The sequence below is a fragment of the Macaca nemestrina genome, chromosome 6 (genome assembly GCF_043159975.1).
Source record: "Macaca nemestrina isolate mMacNem1 chromosome 6, mMacNem.hap1, whole genome shotgun sequence".
NCBI classification, from domain to species: domain Eukaryota; kingdom Metazoa; phylum Chordata; class Mammalia; order Primates; family Cercopithecidae; genus Macaca; species Macaca nemestrina.
In genome coordinates, this window is record NC_092130.1 from 124,322,175 (window position 1) to 124,344,862 (window position 22,688).

Sequence of the window (22,688 nt, forward strand, 5' to 3'; positions counted from 1 at the left end):
AATCCCAGCACTTTGGGAGGATGAGGTAGGAGGATTGCTTGAGCCCAGGAATTTGAGACCAACCAGGGCAACATAGTGAGACCATCTATATCTTAAAAAAATAACTTAAAAAAGTTAGCAGGGTGTGGTGGCATATGCCTGTAGTCCCAGCTCCTCGAGAGGCTGAGGTGGGAGGATCACTTGAGCCTGGGAGGTTGAGTCTGCAGTGAGCTATGGTTGCGCCACTGCACTTTAGCCTCAGTAACAGAGTGAGACCCTGTCTCAAAAAATAACAATAAATTTCAAAAAGTAGATTCAAAAGTGAAGTCTCTTCTTCAAATATGCCAATATGTCTTTACTCCCTCAGGGTAGGCACTGTTAGCCATTTTTTTATTATCCTAGCCCAAAAAGGACAAAAAGTGTGGACTTACAATACAAATAGGTATATATTATATATAATAACATACATAATTGTATATTCATAAACCTTTACACATCTCTATGTACTATAAATCAAATCATACAATACATAATATTCTGGTAAAGTTTTAACATATGTTAATGACTCCCAGCCAAAGACCACCAGGAATTCACCTGCACTTGAACAAACTGGGTTCCTTGTTCATTGCCACAGGAGAGACTAAATGTCATGGGGTATTGTGAGTGTCTGAGTAAGAGGGTATTAGGATTTAGAGAATTTGTGCTTTGTTTGGGTGATTTGGGGAGAGTTCAAGGAAATGGGGGTTTGCTCACTTTGGGTTGGATGCTATCAGGAAATGGAGATAATTCTATTATTGAGCACCTTAATAAATCTTTTCCATAAGGAGGAAAGACTAGAAGGAAAATAAAACTGTAATTGATAAAGCAGAAGCAATCACTTAAATTAGCCAGGAGAGCAAGATGTTTGGTATTTCTGTGGTTTCTACAGTGACCTTGTTTATTTCTTGTGCTTAGACAAAATCATGAATCATCTATTTTTTTGTATCACTTCTTCACAGTCACAGAGTTACGTCGTCTCATGCTGATATTCCCTGAGAATGTCTGGTCCAAGAGGAGAACATCAAGCCCTGGCTACGATAGCCAGGCCTACTCCTGATAATGCTGAGACCCAGCTGTAAGTGTCAGACCAGTTCCCATATGTCAGGGGCTGTTTTTATTTTTGTCCCAAACAACATCTCTGATGAGAAAAAAAGAAAGATACAAATTATATGATATATTGCACTGCATTGGGGATGGAAGAATTATAAATTGTCCATTACATATACAATTCATATTATATAGGGTCATACTGTGGTTGATAATTCCAGACTTTTTAAGGTACATTTCAATGTTGTGCAAAAAATGTCCTTTGTTAGTGGGAGCTATATATATATTCTCCTATCAACATAGGACATGTATTTCATATATGCAAAAATGTACACACATATACATATATGAAATACACGTTTTCTATGTATTTTATATAAATATACTTTTAAAGAGACAGCATAACTATGTCTAGAAAATGTATATAACATACATAATATATATACTTTTTAAAGAGAAAGCATCAACTCTCACATTCTGAATCAGTATCAAGTTAGAGTTTGTAGAATTTATCTTGATTAGTCTTTGTTTCAAAATTGTATAAAATAAACAACTAGCTGCTGCTGCTAATATCAACATTTTCTAAAAATATGTTGAGTACGTTGTGTTCTTCTAAATATTTACCTTTTAAAAATAATCTCAGTAAGCTATACTTTTGGAATCTTTTTGGGTGGGCAAATAAATACTTCCAGCAGAAACAAAATGAAGAACAGTTCCACTCTCCTCTAACATTTACAGAGAAATTCTTTTCTTATCTAGTATTCTAAACGTTCTTGGTCCAAAATACATTGTCTATAATGATTTTCTCTCTAAAATTGGAGCAAGAGATATTCCAGTCCAGCAGCTAGAAAGAGGCCCCTTCCAAACTTATTCTGAAGTTCCCACTGGAAAATGTATGTATCTCACGTATCTAGTCTTTCAAGCAAGTGTTATAAATCTTGTCTATACAGTAATTAGAGTTATCTGAAAGGGAATATAGGCTGCTTGTCTACATTAGTTAAGATAACTTGTAATTTCTTGGGAAGAAAATTCAGAAAATGAAAGTTATCTCTGTATGGAATTCCAGTATCCAAAGGATGAAATCTCTCACAAAATTTTCCATGTAATATGGTTCAAAAAGGTGTAATATAATCATGCTACTGCACCTTATTTCCCCTCTGTAACTCCTGGAAAGATGCCACAGAACATGCAGTTTACATCTAGTCCTTGCTTGACATTAGTAACAAATTACTGTTGATCAGCTTAGCAGACAAAAGGGAACCAAATTCACCGTTCCGTCTTCCAGTCTTTGTTCTTGACAGGTGTTCTATCCTCTTGCCTTCCACAGTCTGTAAACTGGAATACTGCTTCATGTCCAGTTCACATGGCAAATTGAAAGGAAAGGAATGACTCTCGAGAAGGCAGAATGAAGAAGCAAGTTGATTTTTAGCATCCTCCTCTTCTTAATATGTCCTCTATTGCTCAGTCAGGTACTGTGACCAGGATGCATGAGGACCCCGCTGAGGCATCTTGACAGTCTCTAAACTCTGAGGAGAATTTGGATGCCCCTGCTGGTTCCAATAGAGCTCAAGGGCCCAAAAAGTTGGTGGTGGGGGAGGGGGGTGGTGGGCAAGTTCTCCCTCCCAGCCCTGATTTGTCTATTTAAGGCTTGTTCCCAACATCTAACAGACCAGGCTGTTGAAGTGCATTTATTACTCTCAGGTAATGTCTCTGGTGGGTTGAGGCAGCCCCATGTCATTTAAAGTTTGGTTGGTTTTCCAGCACCAAACCAGAAAAAGCATTTTGCAGGTAATTGCTTCATAAAGAAGCAATAAAGAAGCAGATTTCACAAAGGCAGAAATGGAAAGTCTACTCCTAAAGAAGGTTAATATAAGTCTTAGTGGCAATACAGATGAGACATAAACAAAGCAAATTTTCTTTTTCTACTACTGCAATAAGTTCCTCTACCATTAAATATTATATTTCAATATACATGGTTGATCTGCAAAAATAAGATAATTGATGTGAAAATAATTTGTAAATACAAAGCAGCTTAGTTCTGTAAGCAGTATAGTTACAATAGTAGTGATAACATTATTACTATGATTTCACTCTTGTTACTATTACTGGTGGTAGTGATAGTCAATTCCTGTTCAAATGGCAGAAGACTTAAGAAGGGGAAATACACTAGAGATTTAATTGTTAATGACTTGCTGATGATTTATTCTAGCTCTGTAGAAATATATATATTTACTATTTTCTCAGTGATCCTAGGAAAATAATATAAAATATTATATCATATTATGTATAATATGCAAATAAATACTAATGTGAACACATAATCACTAATGTTGTACGTGTATAAGTATCAGCCATGGTGTAATGCATAATATTATATGACAAAATTTTAATGTAGACTCCACACACATTATAATAAAATACACATCAAGTTAAAATGGAGTTAAACCTCATATCAAAGACATCAATTATCATATATTTTAATTAGAAACCTATCTTTAGTTTCTTTGCTAAGCACAAATTATGTATTATAATATTGTGTAAAATGTTAAATTGACCTTAGAAAGGCAAGCATTCATGCTTATTTGTCACTTCGAGCATGTTATGTAATATTTTACTAACGAGTACCACCAATAAATCTAAGGAAAGCAGCTCAGGGTAGTTTAAACAAACGATTAATGTAGACAATATGGGTATAAATCTTTTCTGCTCTTAATATACCTGTAGAGATAGGAACCTATTTTATAGGTAAATGCAAGTGCTAAAATTATAATCCTAATGTGCATATTTAATTGACTTTATATTGTCACAATACTTTGACTCAAGGCATTTAAAAAATATGCCTTATCTAGAGAGTAAAGCCTGTTCTTGTACCTTCATTTCAGTGAGAATGTAGAACTGACTCTATGGTGTCTCTATATGTAAGCCTCTGTAGCATTTCCAGGAGCAATAATGTGTATTTAGTCATCCACAAATCCTGTTATCTTTTGTGATATTCATTCATGAATAAGGTAGGAAGAGGCGAGTGGAGTTCAGAGTTGAGGTAGAAGCTATAGCAAAATGGTAACCTAAGACAATTTTAATTCGTGTGAAAAGTCTCAAGCCCACTTTGGCTGTATTTTCTGTAGTCTTTCACCATATGCCTTAGAGCAGAAGTTAACCTTTAGGGTTTGATATTTGAGAGATGGAGAGATAACTCCATGATTTGTATGAAATACAGTTATTCAACCAATTTGAGGGACTGGTGAATAGTTTTAAGGATTATGATTTATTATTACTTTACCTAACTTATCTAATTCAATGAAGTGTAGATGTTTGTGATTTAAATACATAATAAAATATATTTCCTTCTATTGGCAACTTTGACCCAGTTCTTTCAGGGCGTAATTAGGTTGGTCTGTCTATATACAGATCAACCAATTTCAAAAGAGCTGGATGTAAAGTGACAGTCATTTTCAATATTTATTTTCGTATGAGAGCAAAATCTCTAGAAAATAGACTTTTCTTTTTAAGCAACAAGGTCTCATTCTGTCATCCAGGCTGGAGTGCAGTGGTGCAGTCATAACTCACTTCAGCTTTGAACTCCTGAGCTTGAGCAATCCTCCCACCTCAGCCTCCTGAGTAGCTAGGATTACAGGTGCACACCACCATGCCTAGCTAATGTTTAAAAACTTTTTTTGTAGAGACAGGGTCTCGCTGTGATGCTCAGGCTGGTCTCTAACATTCCTAGCCTCAAGTGATCCTCCCACCTTGGCTTCCCAAAGTACTGGGATTACAGGAATGAGCAACCATGCCCAGCTGACTAAATATTTTTGATCAACCCAGATAGTTGCATTGCATTGATATAACTTTTAAAAGCAATTATAGTAAGAGTTTTGATAGACTGCACACAAAATAAATGTGCAGCTGATGGGAACATACATTTTAAAAATTATATTATTTACCTGGCTGACTAAATATTTTTGATCAATCCAGATAGTTGGCATTGAATTGATATAATTTTAAAAAGCAACTATGGTAATAGTTTTGATAGACTGCACACAAATTAAATGTGCAACTGATAGGCACATACATTTGAAAAATCATATTCTATTTACCTTTCTGTAATGATCCATTTATCTGACCATTATCTGATCCATTTATATTGCGGTAAATTGTGTAACTTCATAAAGTGTCTCTATTCTTCTTTATACCTTTGCTAATTAATAAAAAAAAAGTACCTAAAACATATTTTTTGCTCTTTGAAAACATTTTTGTAACTCTTTTATAGATGTTATTTGTATATGTAAATATGAACAATCATAATTTTTTTAAATGGTAAGATTCAATTTTTCTGAAGTGGGGGCAGCTATGGTTTATTTTACTTTATTTTATTTTTATTTTTGGAGACAGGGTTTTCTTCTGTCACCCAGACTGGAGTGCAATGGCACAGTCTTGACTCACTGCAACCTCCACATCCTGAGCTCAAATGATCCTCCTGCCTCAGCCTTCGAAGCAACCGGGACTACAGGCATGTGCCACCATGCCTAGCTAATTTTTGTATTTTTTGTAGAGACAGAGTTTCTCCATGTTCCCCAGGCTCGTCTCAAACTCCTGGACTCAAGGGATTCGCCCACCTCGGCCTCCCAAAGTGCTGAGATTACAGGCATGAGACACCTCACCCAGCCAAAGGGCAGCTATGTTATAACTCAGTTTGAAAGATGAAAAAATTAAAAATTGAATTACTGATGAACCATTGTGCTGTCGTAAACTTCCTTAAGCTTTGTATTCTTTCAGAGTACCTTAGGAGAATTTCAAGACTCAACTTATTGAGTTTTAAATGAATAGTTATGAAAAATATATTTTATGTTGAATCAGTGGACTGGCATCAAAGAGACAGCACACTCCAAAGGTTTAATAGAGGACTATTAATGAAGGAATTATGTATTATATTACATATAATATGTAATATATTCTATATATACCCCAACAGGGCTAGGGAAGCACACGAGACTAGCAACAGTGGGGAATTCTGAGTCCTGGCCTAGGATCCTGAAAGCTGGAGGAGAGAGGATGGTGTTATGAGTGGTGGCTGTAGGGAAACAGTATCACTACCAAAACTGCAGTGATCTAAAGGTAACAAAAGGATAAATACCATGGCGTCTTTCTTCCAGCCTTTCCATTGCCTGCCAGTACCTTCTATTCATTGATCTCAGCTAGAAGCCAGAGGTCAGCCTCCTGTGGCACAGACCAAGTCAGAGGATGATGGAAGTGGATCTGCTTAATCAGAGAAAAACAATTAGTGTTAGTTTTTTATTTTTGTGGTAACAAATTATCACAAGTTTAGAGGCTAATATCAACACAAGTTTATTATACAGTCCTGGAGATCAGAAGTCCTATATTCAAGAGGTTGGCAGGAGGCTGTGTTAGCAGTGGCTCATGCCTGTAATCCCAGCACTTTGGGAGGCCGAGGCGGGCTGATCATGTGAGGTCAGGAATCTTGGCCTGGCCAAGATGGTAAAACCATATCTCTACTAAAAATACAAAAATTAGCTGGATGTGGTGGCTCATGCCTGTAATCCCAGCTACTCAAGAGGCTGAGGCAGGAGAATCACTTGAACCCAGGAGGCAGAGGTTTCAGTGAGCTGAGATCACACCATACACTCCAGCCTGGGTGACAGAGGAGAGTCTATCTAAAAAAAAGAAAGAAAAAGAAAAAAGAAGAAAACAGATTAGCAGGGATGCCTTCCTTATGGAAGCTCAGGGGAGAATTGATTTATTTGTCTTTTCCAAATTCTAGAGGCTACATACTTTGCTTCACTTTTGACTCCTTCCTCCAATCACTTCAACTTCTGCTTCCATTGTCACATCCTCTTTCACTCTGACTCTCCTGCTTCCTCTCATAAGGACCCTTCTGATTCGTTGAGCCCACCTGGGTAATCTCTTCATTTTAAGATTCTTAACTTAATCCCATACATTGCAATGCATGGTAATATATTCACAGGTTTTGAGGATTGGCAGGTGAACATCTTTAGGAAGCGAATTTTCTGTGTACAGACCACAGATCCCAACTAGCTATGCCTATGAAAGAAGTTGACATCTCTGCTATAGGGAGAGTAAAACTAAAGACTGTTATACATTTTACAGTTAAGAAGGAATTGCTTTTTATAATTTGAAAAGTATTTTCTTTTCTGAAGGATGCAAAAATTATTGACCCAGTGTTCCATTGAATTTTAACTGTTGTATAGATTTAGTCCTTTATGTTCGAATGCTTTCTAAAGTTGCCACTTTCCAAGTTACCCTCTCCACATCTCATGGCAAGAATACTTTAAGATTTTTCATAAACTGACTTGGAAAAATTGTAACAGCTAGGTTTTATTGAGTTATTATGATTTTCTACCCACTTTCATATGCCATTTCTACAATATCAATAAAAATTAGATACTATTAGCAATAATTTATTTTATTTATTACTATTATTATTATTATTTAGAGACAAAATCTTGCTCTGTCATCCAGCTGGAGTGTAGTGACGTGATCATAGCTCACTGCAACCTCAAACTCCTGGGCTGAAGTAATCCTGCCACCTCAGCCTTCAGAGTAGCTGGAACTAAAAGTTCACACCACTGTGCCGGGCTATTTTTTTTTTTTTAATTTTTTGTAGAGATGGGGGGCGGGTCTCATATGTTGTGCAGGCTGGTATCGAACTCCTAGCCTCAAGTGATTCTTCTGTCTTGGCCTCCCAAAACACTGGGATTACAGGAATGAGCCACTGTGCCTGGACAGCAGTATTTTAAAGATGTTGAGGCAGAAGCATAAGTTAAGTAATATGCTTCAGGTAGTGTAACTAATGTGTAATGCGTGGATATGTTACCATTTTCTATTTGTTTTCCCTAGATCAACTTTCCACCCTTCTCTGCCCTGCTGTGAGAGGCTGAACTATTCACACTGTCTCAACCACATTCTCTTTTCCCCTGGCTTCTGTTTGGCTTTAGCCAATGGGACATATTAACAGGGTCTTAATGGTGAAAGAAGAAAGAAAAGGAGTGATTTTCCCCTATCCTACTGCCACTTCCTGTTCCTTTCCTGCCTTGCTAGGGAGGGTCTGCTTCCCTGTACAACCATAGCTCTTACTGGTGCCCATTCCACTTCTACCACATTCTGGTAACACCATTTCTTGAGTTCTTGGTGGGTCATAATGGCTTCCTTTTTTTTTTTTTTTTGAGATAGAGTTTTGCTCTTGTCACCCAGGCTGGAGTGCAGTGGCTCAATACTGGCTTACTGCAACTTCCACCTCCCGAGTTCAAGCAGTTCTCCTGCCTCAACCTCGCAAGTAGCTGGGATTACAGTACAGGCGCCCACCACCATGCCTGGCTAATTTTTGTATTTTTGGTAGAGACGGGGTTTTGCCATGTTGGCCAGGCTGCCCTGACCTCAGGTGATCTGCCCGCCTCGACCTCCCAAAGTGCTGGGATTACAGGCGTGAGCCACTGCCCCCATCCAATGGCTTCCCATTTTTGCTAGCCTCATGTTTCTTCACTATCCCTTGTTGTTTTTCTCAATCTTCCCAACACCTCTGCGAATAATTCCTTCCTTAAATTATTTCCAGTTTAACTACTTTGAACGTGCATCTTTTTTTCTCCCTTTGGAAGTAGTTGCAATTTGATTAAAAGGAAAATTGACTTTAGAACCTGAGCCCTTAATCACTCCAATATATTGACTTGAACAAAAACATATCCCCCAAGCAAATGAATTTATAGCTTGAAATAAATTAGTCGCATGTAGTCAATTGCTTGTATACTTGATTTTAGTTACTAATTTTTTCAAAACAATGACTAACTGAATTAAGCCAGTTTTACAATTTTCACTATGTGAACATAGCATACTTTATGTTGTGTATAATGGGTATATCAGTTAATAAACCTATCTGTAAATGTAAGGCCAGCTCACCCTTGTTGTCATCCTGCCATCACTAAGCATTGTTTATAGCATCTTATCTATCATTCTCTGATTTCATCCTTTGCAGAGAGTTTGGGTGTGATTCATTAACATTGGAATCTCATCAAGTTGTCCCTCAGAGAAAGGGACTCTCACCCATCACAATATACAGTATACATCTGTTCTTTTACAGGTTTCTTACCACTTTCTAAGTGCTGCTGATGTCTGTTTCCTTGACAACAAGGTAGGGTGAGCACTGAAATGATACCGAGTGCATGTCAGGTATATTCGCAAAGTGAGTTGTAGTTGTTCAGAAGAAATACATCAGAGTAACCTTGTCTTCTTTTGTGAGCAAAGATGCTAATGAAGGAGCTTCACATTGCAGGTGGTTTCTATGGAGCCAGTAGCCAGATACACATGACACTCAACACTGGCCTATTACATTTTTACATTTGTTTACTACTACTATTCATTTCTTTTCCCCTAGTTATTTCTTAAGTACACATCCTGACCAACTAGTTTACTACTTGGAAGCTAAGCAAACACTTGATCTATTCCTTTTTGATTGTGGGACACAATTAAGGTATAGCCTGAACATCTCCAGTGGTCTTTGTATCAAAAACATGTAGTTCAAAAATATTATAACAGTATAATAATTATTCTGGGATATCGCAGCAGATCAATCAGAAGCCTTCCTAAGCAGTTGTTCCTGTAAGTCTAAATTACAACTTCTGCATTGATAAACCTCTGATGTAATAAGATCCTAAAACTATTTATGAATCATAAAAAAGCTATTAGATTATTTTTATAGTCATTGGATGTTAAATGTATATTGATGTGTTCTAATTATTTGAAAGTTGTTAATTCAAACATGGTGAGTTTGGAATATCTATTAAGGAGAATACGATTAGCTAACGCATTCCTTTTCCTGATCATGACAGATAGAGTTTACTCTATTTGACTAATGATCCTCCTGAAACTGAAACATCTGGGATGCTTCGGTTAAAAATTAAATTATATAAATGATGTAATCTTTGGCTACAATTATGGTGTATGTGTATTAAGGATTTATAATTTTCATTCTCTTTGATAGTAAAGAGATTTTCCAAACATTTAAGGATGTTCTCCAAAGCATATAACTTTTTAAATACGTGCTTAATGGGTTCATATACAAAATTGAACTATGAAGATAGGGAGTGCAATGATAGATGCTAGAGGCTGGGAAGCACAGTGGGAGAGAAGCATAGAGGGGAGGGAGTGGTGATGGTTAATGGTGCAAACATACAGTCAGATAGAGTGAATAAGACCTAGTGTTAGTGACACAGTAGGGTGACTATAGTTAACAATAATTTATTGCATATTTAAAAGTAACTAAAGGAGTAAAATTGGAATGTTCTTAACACAAAGAAATGATAAAGGCCTGAGGTGATGGATATCACAATACCCTGATTTGATCATTACACATCGTATCCCTCTATCAAAAACTCACATATGTCTCATAACTGTGTACAATTATTATGTACCCACAATTAAAAATAAAAAATTAAAATAAAAAATTAAAAGAGGCATACCTACATTCCTATTGGAAAAAAAATGATAATTGATTCCGGGAACTTACACTTTTCTATCAATTAAGCACATTGAGGATATAACTAAGTACACATAATATAATATGAATTTCTTTCACAGACTATGAAGACTGTGTCTCTTTTAGTTGTAAATAAGGGCTTATATTATCCAAAGAAATATTGTATTAATTCGCTGTTAGTAGATGTCACAGTTTTTTAGTTGCATAATTTAATTGCTATTTATTTTTATAAACATGAGGTATTTCAAAGAGCTGAAAGATGCAGCACTAAATATATACATTTTGAAGAACTTAAACACAGAACTTTTCATTTATCCAGTTCTACGCACCAAACACAAGCAAGCACATTAACAGGAAGAAACAGGCTAAGAAAAAGGCATATATATATATATATATATATATATATATATATATAGAGAGAGAGAGAGAGAGAGAGAGAGAGAGAGAGAGTAAATTTCTTTACCAAAATTTCTTAGTTCAAAAAGCGATAAAGTAATATCTACTCAAAACTTTCACAACTCATTTTCATACAAAAATGTAAGTATCAAATTTAGTTATGTATTAGCGTCATACTAAGGTATACAGGCAGTGTAAGAATTAGCACACTACATAACAGAGATTAACAATATATTTGTATACAAAACATGCTACTCAAACATTGAGGTATTATTACAGTTCTTAGGTATGAACTTCCAACCTAATACTGGCCGCAAAAGCCACCTCTCATTACCCAAGATGTATACAAAAGGCGGATGTGTCGATGGTGTTTACAGAAATGTTCCCCAGGGGTATCCAATGGCAAACCCCTTATGTGGTATCTGCTGGAACTTAAGCACCATTATAAAAGAAGGAATGACTTTCTGTTGCTTGGAAACTTGGAACACACAAGGTGACTTCAACAGCCCAGAGGTTCCCAACTGTCACAAACTTCTACCGCTGCCATGGAGGTGAGGTGGAGGAGGCCACAAGGCCACCCAGCATCCTGGGATGCAGGCTCTCTGAGGTCCCAGCAGAATCTCACACCAGTGGTCCTGCTCCCCAGCCACAGCAGAACTTGACAGGGGAACTATTTGAAAGTAAACCAGAGATGTCACAGTTTGAGTCCCCTCTGAAGCAGACATTGAAATGGAAGATTAATATGAAGGCATTTCATTAGAGTGTCCTTTGGAAAGGAAAGGAGGCAGGATTGGACAGGGAGAGAATTTGGGCCATGTCTTTGTTGATACAAATGCAACAAAGGCCTCAGCCAACCTCTTGGTAGCTCTAAGCTGGGATGGCCCTTTTAGGTTTTCCCAAATTTTGAAGAGGGGTTCTAGCCTTTACAGCCCCATGTTTACTAGGCATTGGATTTGGGCTTCTGTGAGAGGTAAGGCAGTTCTCTTCAGCCAGTGGTAATTCTAAAAAGGGCTGAGCACCCGTCTGAAAGCCTTCAACAAACTTCTCAGAAGCTGGAGATCATTTTCTCAGTCCTGAAAGGAGAATTTGGGCAGGACATCACAGCATCTCTGACAATCCAACCCTTGAGCTAGTTGACTCCACTTGCTTTATATATGTGGCTAATTGGTTTCTTCATTGTGAACTCTAGGGGCCTCTTTTCTTCAGGAAAACCAATAAGAGAAAGTTTAGTGGAGGATCCACAGCCTTTGCTGACGCAGCTGGTCTCAGGGCTGCCATTGAAACAGCATCTCCCTTCCCTACTATCTATTTTAGAGTGCCTCATGTTCAGTTAGCAACCCTGCTAGTCTAGATGGTTATTTAGTTGGGTGACCAATATCCTCACCTCAGGGGGGTCCACACTGCTGGTTACCATGCTCTTTTGAAGATACTGCATTTGTCCATTTGCCATTGACATTGGACAAGGGGGTGCCAAGAAATACTCCAGCTGACCACTGAGTGCCAGACATATTACTTCTTGCCCCCATTGTGTAACAGCAGCCCTACCTCCTCTTGATGATCTGAGTTAATTGCTCCCTCCAGGCTGAAAATTTTTCTTTTTGTTTGTTGGTACCTTGGTACAAGGAATACATAGTGTCCAGGCAAGAGTTGTAACTTAAAGTGCAACGAGACTCTTTCTGTGTTCCCCGGTGACAGGATTACAGAGCCAGGAAATGCGAATTTCTCAAGTGAGTCACTGAGAATGATGGTAAGCAGGACTACTCCTGCTTCTAGCATTTGATTCCAGACCTGTGTATTCTATCTATTGGGATTTTTGCACTATTTAATAGTAATTGATTTAGTGTGTATATGTGTCCTGAAACATAACACCTGTCTTTGGAGGGCATCATCCCTAAGCTAACACCTCAGCTGTACCTGTAAGAGGCCATTAAATGCTCTGTGGGGATATCAGCTACTGTGGTGATAGGGTCAGTAGATTTTATGGTCATAGCAAAGCTATCACACCAGCTTTGCTATAAAGTGGGCCCATAGGTCTGATGCAAAGTTATAGGAGATGATGTGCCAGCCTATCAAACATTTTGTAAGTCCCTGGAGAGCGGTGGCTAGTTGAGGCTCTGTGGATAAGAATGTCACACCCACAATTAGAATATGTGTCAGTTACTGACAAAATAAATCACTGCCCCTTCCTGGGATAAAAAGGATCAAATGTAATAGACTTGTCACCAAGTGGCCAGCTTGTTTCCTCAAGGGGCAGTGCCATATTAGATACTTAGTATTGGTCTTTGTCAGCAGGTTGGAATTTTGCAGCAGTAATGGTTATTAGCATTGGTGAATGTGAAGCCACCTTGCTTAGTCCCTGCTTAGCAACCATTCCTACCTCTCTGGCTATTCCATTTGTGCAGTCATTGTACCAGCACTGTCATGGTTGATGACAGATGTTGACTCATATCAGCTGGCTGAATAATTCTATGTGTCTGGTTGTTCACTGTACTTTCTATGGTGGTGGATGTTCTCAGGATCAACACTTTTGGGAGGAAGAAATGAAGCAGGATTGAGCTGAATTGGCTATAGTCACAATAGGGCCTTAGGTGACCCCAGGAGGGGCTTGAAGTTTTAAACCCATTTATTGAAGTTCCAATAATGGAACACTAAGCTTGTGGGAATTATTTACATCCTACTGCTCAAGGTCATTTCCAGGGTCTGATTTTTCACACAAAAATGTTTGCAACCTCCAGCATAAATGGATTAATGGCTCTTCAGAATTTTCCAGAGTTGAGAAAAGAGAGCTTGACATTTATAACGCAGAGTCAATGAGTCATTGGGTTTGGGCTGCTCTGGGAAGGGGAGCATAACCTTAGGTAAGGTGATTCTTTTTAGCCCTTTCACCTGAGCTCCCAATTAACCTGCATTATGTATCCTAATACGTTTTAGATAGATGAGAATGGAATCGCTTCCATTGAGGATTGGGAGCTGACTAAACAGGCCAGAGACCTATGCTATCTGACAGACTATTTTTGAGAATTAGGTTCGTTTGACAAGTTCCTGGTCACCAGTTGTAAAAGAATTGACCATTCATTTCCTGAATGTTGATAATCATGTACACAGGGAACACTCCCTGGTGCAGCTTAAACACTTGACTAAAGACTCCCTCCTTTGTTTGATCTTGTGAATATGCTCGTCTGATCTGTTTCTAGTGTATCTTGCTTAAAAGGTTACTTATCTTGCTTCATTCCAATCTCAGCAAATCTCTTGAAAAAGTCCTGTTGCAGTAATGACCTGATGTGATTCTAAACATATGCTCAATTCTAGTTGTCACCTGGAACCACTAACCAATGACCAATTCATTCTATGCTGTCTTAGTACAAAGAACTCATTTATTGAAAACTAAAATTATATGCATTGTTCTTTTTTTGGAGATGGAGTCTTAGTCTGTTGCCCAGGCTGGAGTGCAGCGGCACGATCTCGGCTCACTGCAAGCTCCACCTCCCGGGTTCACGCCATTCTCCTACCTCAGCCTCCCAAGTAGCTAGGACTACAGGCACCCGCCACCATGCCCGGCTAATTTTTTGTATTTTTTAGTAGAGACGGGGTTTCACTGTGTTAGCCAGGATGGTCTCGATCTCCTGACCTTGTGATCCGCCCGCCTCGTCCTCCCAAAGTGCTGGGATTACAGGCACAAGCCACCACGCACGGCTGCATTATTCTTTGGAATATGATAAGATTAATTTTATTAAAGTACAAGTTCGATCAATAAGGAGATTTGGGCTAGTAAATAAAACTAGAAGATCAAAATGCCTGCTAAACTGTAAGTAAAATATTCAGGATTTTACACAGAAGGAACAAAAGTATATAGCAAACTAAATGAGTCAGAATTAACATATGTCAGCCGGGTGCGGTGGCTCACGCCTGTAATCTCAGCACTTTGGGAGGCCGAGGCGGGCGGACCATGAGGTCAGGAGATCGAGACGATCCTGGCAAACACGGTGAAACTCCGTTTCTACTAAAAATACAAAAAATTAGCCGGGCGTGGTGGCGGGAGCCTGTAGTCTCAGCTACTCTGGAGGCTGAGGCAGGAGAATGGTGTGAACCCGGGAGGCAGAGGTTGCAGTGAGCCAAGATCGCGCCACTGCACTCCAGCCTGGGCGACAGAGCCAGACTTTGTCTCAAAAAAAAAAAAAAAAAAAAGAATTAACATATGTTAGGGTACACTTTCTTCCTTCACATGTCATGCCCTCCTTTCAGTTTTATAGGATAAAGACAAGTCTTGTAGGAAGGAGGGGTGATGATGAACAGACACCATTTCCTACTCTTTAGGTTTGGTTGAGAATTGAACTAAGTGTGGATACACAGTTATGTTTCGTTAGTATCTGTGAGGAGAGAATTCACAGCTTTTATATCATAGCAATTTAGATAAAAGAAAGCTATATTCTATACAGTGCTTATACTCTTGAAGTAGATATAAGAATAACTCACATCAGTGTAATTCAAAGTTTCTATGAGAGTAAAGAGAAATGATCTATCTCATCTGTTTGGGTATGTAAGGAAAATCTTCACAAAGAACTTATCCTAATTCTTGGGAAAGACCCGATTTCTGCATTCAAGAATCACATGATTGCAACATTTTTAAATGTCATTCATTACCAATATGGATTTAGCTCCCCACTTTGTCAAATAAACAGCCATTACACCATGTGTGTATCTGTAACAACTAGATTGAAATATCTTTTCAGATTAAGTACCGCTTTTCAAATCAAAGGTCTTTAAGTTCATGATATTTCACTGCAAGAATGTTCAAACACTCTTCCCAAGAATTTTGGCATCCAGATATAATGGAAGAGCATACCAGAGAGAGGGGGTATGACCTTAAGAGCAGAAGTGAAAAGCCATCAGAACATATTTGGGCATAGTCAGTAGAGTATGGTTGGAGCATCAGATAATTAGCGTACTGGTGAAAGGAAAGGCAAGAAACGTATAGAAACCGATAAGAATTTTGGAGGCCATAAAGCCTAAAGCAAATTTAAGCTAAACAAAATTTGTTAGATTCACACAAGAGAACAGTGGCAATGATGGAAGAGGAGATGCTGGAAGTACAGGTTATAAGACTGTTGTAATAGCCTAGATATGCAATTAAAAGGCATAATCTAGTCTTGTTAGTAGCAATAAAATAGAGAGGATAAGTGGGAAAGAAAGGAATGAGAGCTAACAGAACTTGGTGATTAATTTTAAGGCGAAGTGGACCTTCATGGGAAAATAAATCAAAGAAGATCAAAAATTTTAGCCTAGGTGACTGAACACTATATGAATGCCCACTAATTTAAATAGAACTATTAGGAAGAATTTGGTGTAGAAGTTATGGCATTTTAAGTGGCAACAAAGCATCAGGTGAGAAAGTTAACCAAACAGTTGAAAATATAAGTCTAGAGTTAAAGTTAGAGGCTAGTTTCAAAGACTAAGATTTGGTTGTGAGCTACAAGGAATAACAGTCAAACTAAAGTAAATGGAAATTAAATAGCTTGATCTGCTCATCTCTTCTGATCTGGATCTTGGGATCGTGTGTCTGTAGTTTGAAGAAATTTCCACAAGGTGGTGATACATTCTTATTAGGTAGTGTAGACTTCAGGTTTCAAATTATTAACAGGAATCTAAAAACAACTATTTGCTTCCTTTTTGGCATCCTTCTGAAGTCATTATTTGATGTGCTATATGAAAATATTATTTACTAACAAAGTATAACTAAATCATTTATCTTGTTATTTTCAAGAGATACCAAGAATGTAAAACTTATTTGGAGTAAAAATTACACTGCTTGTGAAGATTTAGGATAATTAAGGGCTGTCCCAACTTTTCATGAGAAAATAAAATTAGACATTTTCTCAGATTTTTGGCATGATTTGTTATATAATCTCACTTCTGTTTGCTTTTATGACAGGATGCTCATTTGAACTTTTTATTTTTCAGATCAATCTTTCTTTGTTCCACTTGTCTCATTTTTTAAGTGTAAATTGTATTTTCTTTCTGGTTTTGAAAGCATTGTTCTACCCACACTCTAGAAATTCAAATCTTCTTGAAAGCCATATCCCACTCACACTTGCTTAAAGATCTAAATAAAAACATGTACTCTTCTCATGTGAATGAGTCATCAGCAAATCATATAATATTACAAATATAGGTTTGTATATAAGTATCCAAAATCTTAACCTCATGTTTTTATAACTGTTTGTGATATTTCTCCCACATTCATTATCTGTATTGAAAACATAGTTTAATGTATCAGTAAAAACTTATAAGTTGCTTAAGAGTCTGATTGAGAGGATGTAGATTGTGTTTCAGTCATATCTTAGCTCTTCTCCTAATAAGATGGTTGTTTAAAATTATTGTGCATTATTCATTGTCTTCTTTACATTGTTAAATGAAAATGTGGGTTTAAGAGATTAGGTTTACTTAAAGGTCCAGAAAAAACCCCATTCATTGGAAGAAAAAGTACAAGTATCAACTTGAATTGAAAAAGGAGAACTCATAAAAGATATTTCCTTGACTATGTTCTTGTCTTCATTTACCAGGCATGCAATGACTTTCCATAAGTGAGAAATTTTTAAAAAATGTAAAGAAATATGAAAAGTGTTGTTGGTACCAGAATGCTTTTCCACACTACAAGAACACAAAGTATATTGAAAACATCATTCATTGTGAAATGCCATGGAGAACCATGTTGATACAGCAGAAGGCGTCAAACATCTTCAAAGATCTGAATAAAAAAGCAATGTAGGAGAGAGATGATTCAAGATAAGACCTCAGGTTGAGCAGGTCTGAGCTGCCTCAGAACATTTGAAAATCATGCAAGACCATGTAGTTTGAAGGTCATGCATGAATCAGCTGCCACTGATACTGAGACTGAAGTGGTCTCCCTTAGTGAATTGCAGAAAATTATTGATGAGTGTGGTTATTGTGCAAAGCAAAATTTCAATATTGATGAAATGAATGTCTTTGGAGATGAATGCCATCATGTAGGTTTATATCAGATAATTAGGAAAAACCTTGTCTTGGTCCATTTTCTGCTGCATTATGGCAGATTGGGTAATTTACAAAGAAAAGAGGGCTGGGCGTGTTGGCGCATGCCTGTAATCCCAGCTGCTTGGGAGGCTTAGGCAGGAGAATCACTTGAACCTGGGAGGTGGAGGTTACAGTGAGCAGAGATCATGCCATTGCACTCCAGACTGGTGATAGAGAGAGATTCCATCTCAAAAAAAAAAAAAAAAAAAAAAAGACGTGTAAAGATGAAAGATGAATAGATATAATAGATAATGGAGGAGGAAGATAGTGAATTTCAGTTATGGTCCTGAGAACAACTGCATTGATGAGGGCTGTAATTTGTCTCGCTTGTCTCCATCTTTAAGAGGAAGACCTATAGAAAGTTCCTGAGGAGATCCCTTATTTAAAAACTTATTCAGAGAAAAATGAGTCAATCCAGGAAACCAGGGAATGGCTGGGGGAAAATAAATGATGTCTAGCACTATCAGAGCCAATAGAAGAGAACATTTTAAGAAGGAAGGCCCCTAGGAGGTGAAGTCCATGAGAAGTATGAAGTACCTGAATCTTAAAGATGCATGGAGAAGGAGATTCATGCATTGAAAGAGTAGACTGTGGCAGCCATGAAGAGAGTTAGTACAGAGCATAGATGACTGATATCCCCCAGCTGCCGTACCATCCAATCAACTGTGGTGTTCTTTCCAAGGCTGCCCTCTCCCAGGGTTCCTCACAGCCAATGACTGAACACTGCAAGAGAACTAGTGTCAGGTCACTTTTGCCTAATGATTGACGCTTCTACAGGCCCCTTTGCTTAGGGGCTCCCTACCAACCTGACCAAGATTTTTTCCAAAATGCTATGTAGTCTGAAGCTCTTACGCCATCCTCATTTCTTCCTTGTCTCTTTTCAAAAGTGTCATACCTGCATAGTAGTCTGAAGGTTCCTCCCTCCTCCTTATGATCCTGTACTCTATACTTCACAAGCATTTTCCACGACAAATCTCTTATCGCTTGCTTCTCACAGCTTCCAAACTGACACACTCACAGGTCTGAAATTTGGTGGAGATAGCACATCTCATTACACTTGGCCTCAGCTGGGGCTACTCAAAGGCTAGGAACTAGAGTTATCTGAAGACTGATTCACATCTTTGGCATTTGAAATTGGCTCTTGGCTAAGACCTTGTCTGTGGCTGTCAACTAGAATGCCTACATGTGGCTTCTCTCTGTGGCTGGATTTCTCCCAACATATTTCCTTGACTCCAAGTCCTAAGAGAGAAATAGTCAGACAGAAGCCTTGTTACCTTTTTTGACCTAGCCTCAGAAGTCACACAACATCGTATCTACTGCATCCTATTTGCCATACACAGGGCCAACTCTGACTCATTGTGGGAGGCAATCACATACAGACATGATTACCAAGCAGTGTAGATCACTGGTAGCCATCTTAGACACGAGTTACCTCAGTCTAAATGTAACACAGAAAAATGGATATATCTTGAAAATGTTGTGTTAAAACAAAGAAGCAAAAGAAAATACTTTTATCAATGTCAAATATGTACATAAACACCAAACCACAATACGTATCTTATAAGAATATGTACAACAAAAAGTTATGAATCAAACATTTTAGAATGGCTGCCATAGGGAGAGAAGCAGGATGATAATGAGAAATAGGAATAACAATCTGAAAAACAAAATATATTTTGTTTTAACAAATGTTTAATTCAAATGTAATTTTCCATTTGCATATAACCATTTATATTTCAAAATGATGTTCACATCATAATATGCAAACTACTATTGGAAAATGAAGATAAGACTGCAACTCCATTACTTTCCTAAGAGCAAGAATTTCAGGCCACATGAAACTCTCCCAGTGGAAGCTTTGCTTTGGTTTCTATTCAAACAGCTAATGGTGGTCTGCAACTTTTGCAAATGGTCTTTGATTAAAGTTTCTCATTTGTTGAAGACTGGCCAAGGTCTAGGCTCATAATCGATATTAGACCTTTAAGAATGATTATTTCCTGTGTTTTGAGTTCAATTACTTGTATTATGTACATGTAAAATTTGAAGGCAATGAATATAAATGACACATTTCACATGTCAGATATTCCTGCATTTAGCCTATACATTAATTTAGATAACATTAGTCATCATTTATATAAGTATTTAATTTGTAGATTCATTATTTGTTCTTTTGAATACACAAATATATTTTAGAATAAATTAGAAAAAATTTGTGAGTTATAAAGACATGAATCTCTAAACTTGAATATTTTCTTGAAGTTACTTCCCTTATAACAGGAAAAAAGTGAACATTTGTGTAAAATGATAATACATTTTTTCATCTTTAAAAGAATACTTTGTGGTTTGCAATGTGATTCTCTTTCATTATGAGTTATGGTTTCACAGAGAATTATTATTGGAGTTATGCTAATTATTCATACATGTATATATTATTTCTTTTAACTTTTTAAACCTTTGCATACAGGTCCCTTTAAAAATTCTTTAGTTTGGCAGTAGGCAACTAGTCAGTGCTCAACCAACTTCCTGCAAAAGGACATTATTTTGCATGTCCTTGGAGACTGGATAATTAATGTATAATGTTTTATTTAAAACTGTAATTAAGTTTAAATTAAAATTCTTTGGGTTTTTAATAGAAGAGGAAGCATTTTGGTGCCTTTTTCACTTAAATATTATATTTGCCAGCCTGCCTGGGCCAAACTGCCTCCATTTATATATACTTAATATTGTTGTTTTAATGTTGGCATTGGGTCTGGAAACTTTAAGAAAACTTTGTTGTTTTTTTTTTCCTACCCTCCATCATGGTTGGTTCACTTTAGTTTGTGTTAAACATATGATGAAACAAATAAGACACTCATTGCCATTTGCTATTTACCCTTTATAGAAATTAGAGAGGTTCTACTTACCCTTTTCTTGAAAACTCATTTTTAAACCTTATAGACTGATCTTCAAGAGCGTTTCTTTCTATTCTCCAAAGGGCAAAGTTAGACGTGTATTTAGATATTCCTTCTCAGTCATCCTTTCTACTTTCTGTTCCTCGAGCACTGGTTCTATTCTGAGGACCAGTCACATGGCTATGAAAATTCATGAAGAAGTTTCATCAAGAAATGTCAATTGGAAGACCACCCATCTTGTTTCCAGCTTGGATATACATCCCACCCCCTAATTTGAGGGATACCAGCATATTCTGAACTTAAGTGTTTTCAAATTAATCTTCACATTCAATAAACTATGTTAATTTCACCCACTTTGTACTTTTCCTCATTTTCTACTTCCAGTTCTCAGAATTAGAAAATATTTTAAGTTATAATTCATCTACCATTATTCTTACTCAAGAATTTTATTTAAAAATATCTGAAATAGTTGGTAATTTATAATATCTAACGAATAAGCCAGATCTACATAAAACCATAAACACGAGCAGTCACCGAACATGAACTGGGATGTTCAGTAAATCTCCAGTCTGAATGATTTGTCATCGTTAGTGTGGTTGCATTGTGATTATTTCGGGAAGAAACAGGTCAACTAGTTTATAGAAAAATCCAGTCATATTCAATTTTGGCTTCAGCATCTATACTTCGAGCAAGTGGGATCTTTAAAAATATATTAAATTTTGCTATTTTTATTGTATTGTAGCCAAATGCCCAAAAGAAAATAAATGAGAATCTCCAAACTAATTGGGGTCTCTGTCAGGACTGACAGAAGTATTTAAGAAGGTGAAATAAATGATGTTATATTTAATGTACATAGCCATTGTTCCTCATGATTTGTGTTTTAAGTCTTTTGAAAAGCATTGCTGAGGCAGTAGGAAAATCAGACACAATGAGGACGCTTAATTCAAAAGGACAGTTCCATTTGGGAGCCAGAGTATCTTGTGGGATTTCACTTCTAGAAGTGCCCACCATGAAATCCCTCCTAATTCTCTTTTCAGATACTCTGCCCCCAAACATATCCTACCAAGTGACTCTTTTGGGCCCTTTTTTCTCTTAGTTTGGAAGATGAAAGTACTGCTCTTCTACAGGGATTTTAAAGGAGTAAACGACCTCCCTTCATTAACACCACATTTTATCAAGAAATAACACATTCCTTTTATGTGGACAAAGGGTGGAGTGATGTTGGTATTGTGAAATGACTCTCATTTCAGTAAGTCCCATGGAGAGGTAGCCGGTGGTTCTGAATTTGTAGCTTAGGGCACTTAAAGCCATATATTCTTAACCCCAATCCTTAGGGTCCAGTTCCATGCTTAGCATCTAATATCACTTTACATTTTATTTTATTTTTAACCTAGGCATAATATTATCTCAGAAGTCTTCCCTAAAGCCAAGGTTTGCCTAAAAAGGTTCCTCCTCTCTGCTTTGACACTATCTTTCATCTTAACATTTACCTCATGTATGGGACAGTTCAATATTCTCTCGCTCCACCTTGTCATTCAGACCATGTTCCAACAGGATTGAGAGAACCCAAGAAATGTTTATCTGGAGTCATGCATGTGCAACTGGACAGTACCTCACTGTAGGCCAGTGATTCTTTTTTTTTTTTTTTTTTTTTTTTGAGGCAGAGTCTTGCTCTGCTGCCCAGGCTGGAGTGCAGTGGCCGGATCTCAGCTCACTGCAAGCTCCGCCTCCCGGGTTCACGCCATTCTCCTGCCTCAACCTCCCGAGTAGCTGGGACTACAGGC

The 22,688-nt window shown here is 37.4% G+C and overlaps 1 long non-coding RNA gene across 7 annotated transcripts; it reads right to left on the reverse strand.

Annotated features, from left to right (window-relative positions):
• Nucleotides 1–894: 894 nt before the first annotated feature.
• Nucleotides 895–11,420, reverse strand: LOC105499350 (uncharacterized). 7 transcript variants are annotated; one of them, XR_011624299.1, is made up of 5 exons: nt 11,265–11,420; nt 9,182–9,371; nt 6,197–6,321; nt 2,211–2,456; nt 895–1,156 (listed from the first exon to the last, which is right to left on the reverse strand). It is a non-coding gene; the product is annotated as an uncharacterized lncRNA (long non-coding RNA). The 7 variants fall into 7 exon arrangements; XR_011624303.1 differs by having other exon boundaries at nt 2,211–2,411; nt 11,288–11,419; XR_011624304.1 differs by having other exon boundaries at nt 2,211–2,411; nt 9,182–9,235; nt 11,265–11,419.
• Nucleotides 11,421–22,688: the final 11,268 nt, after the last annotated feature.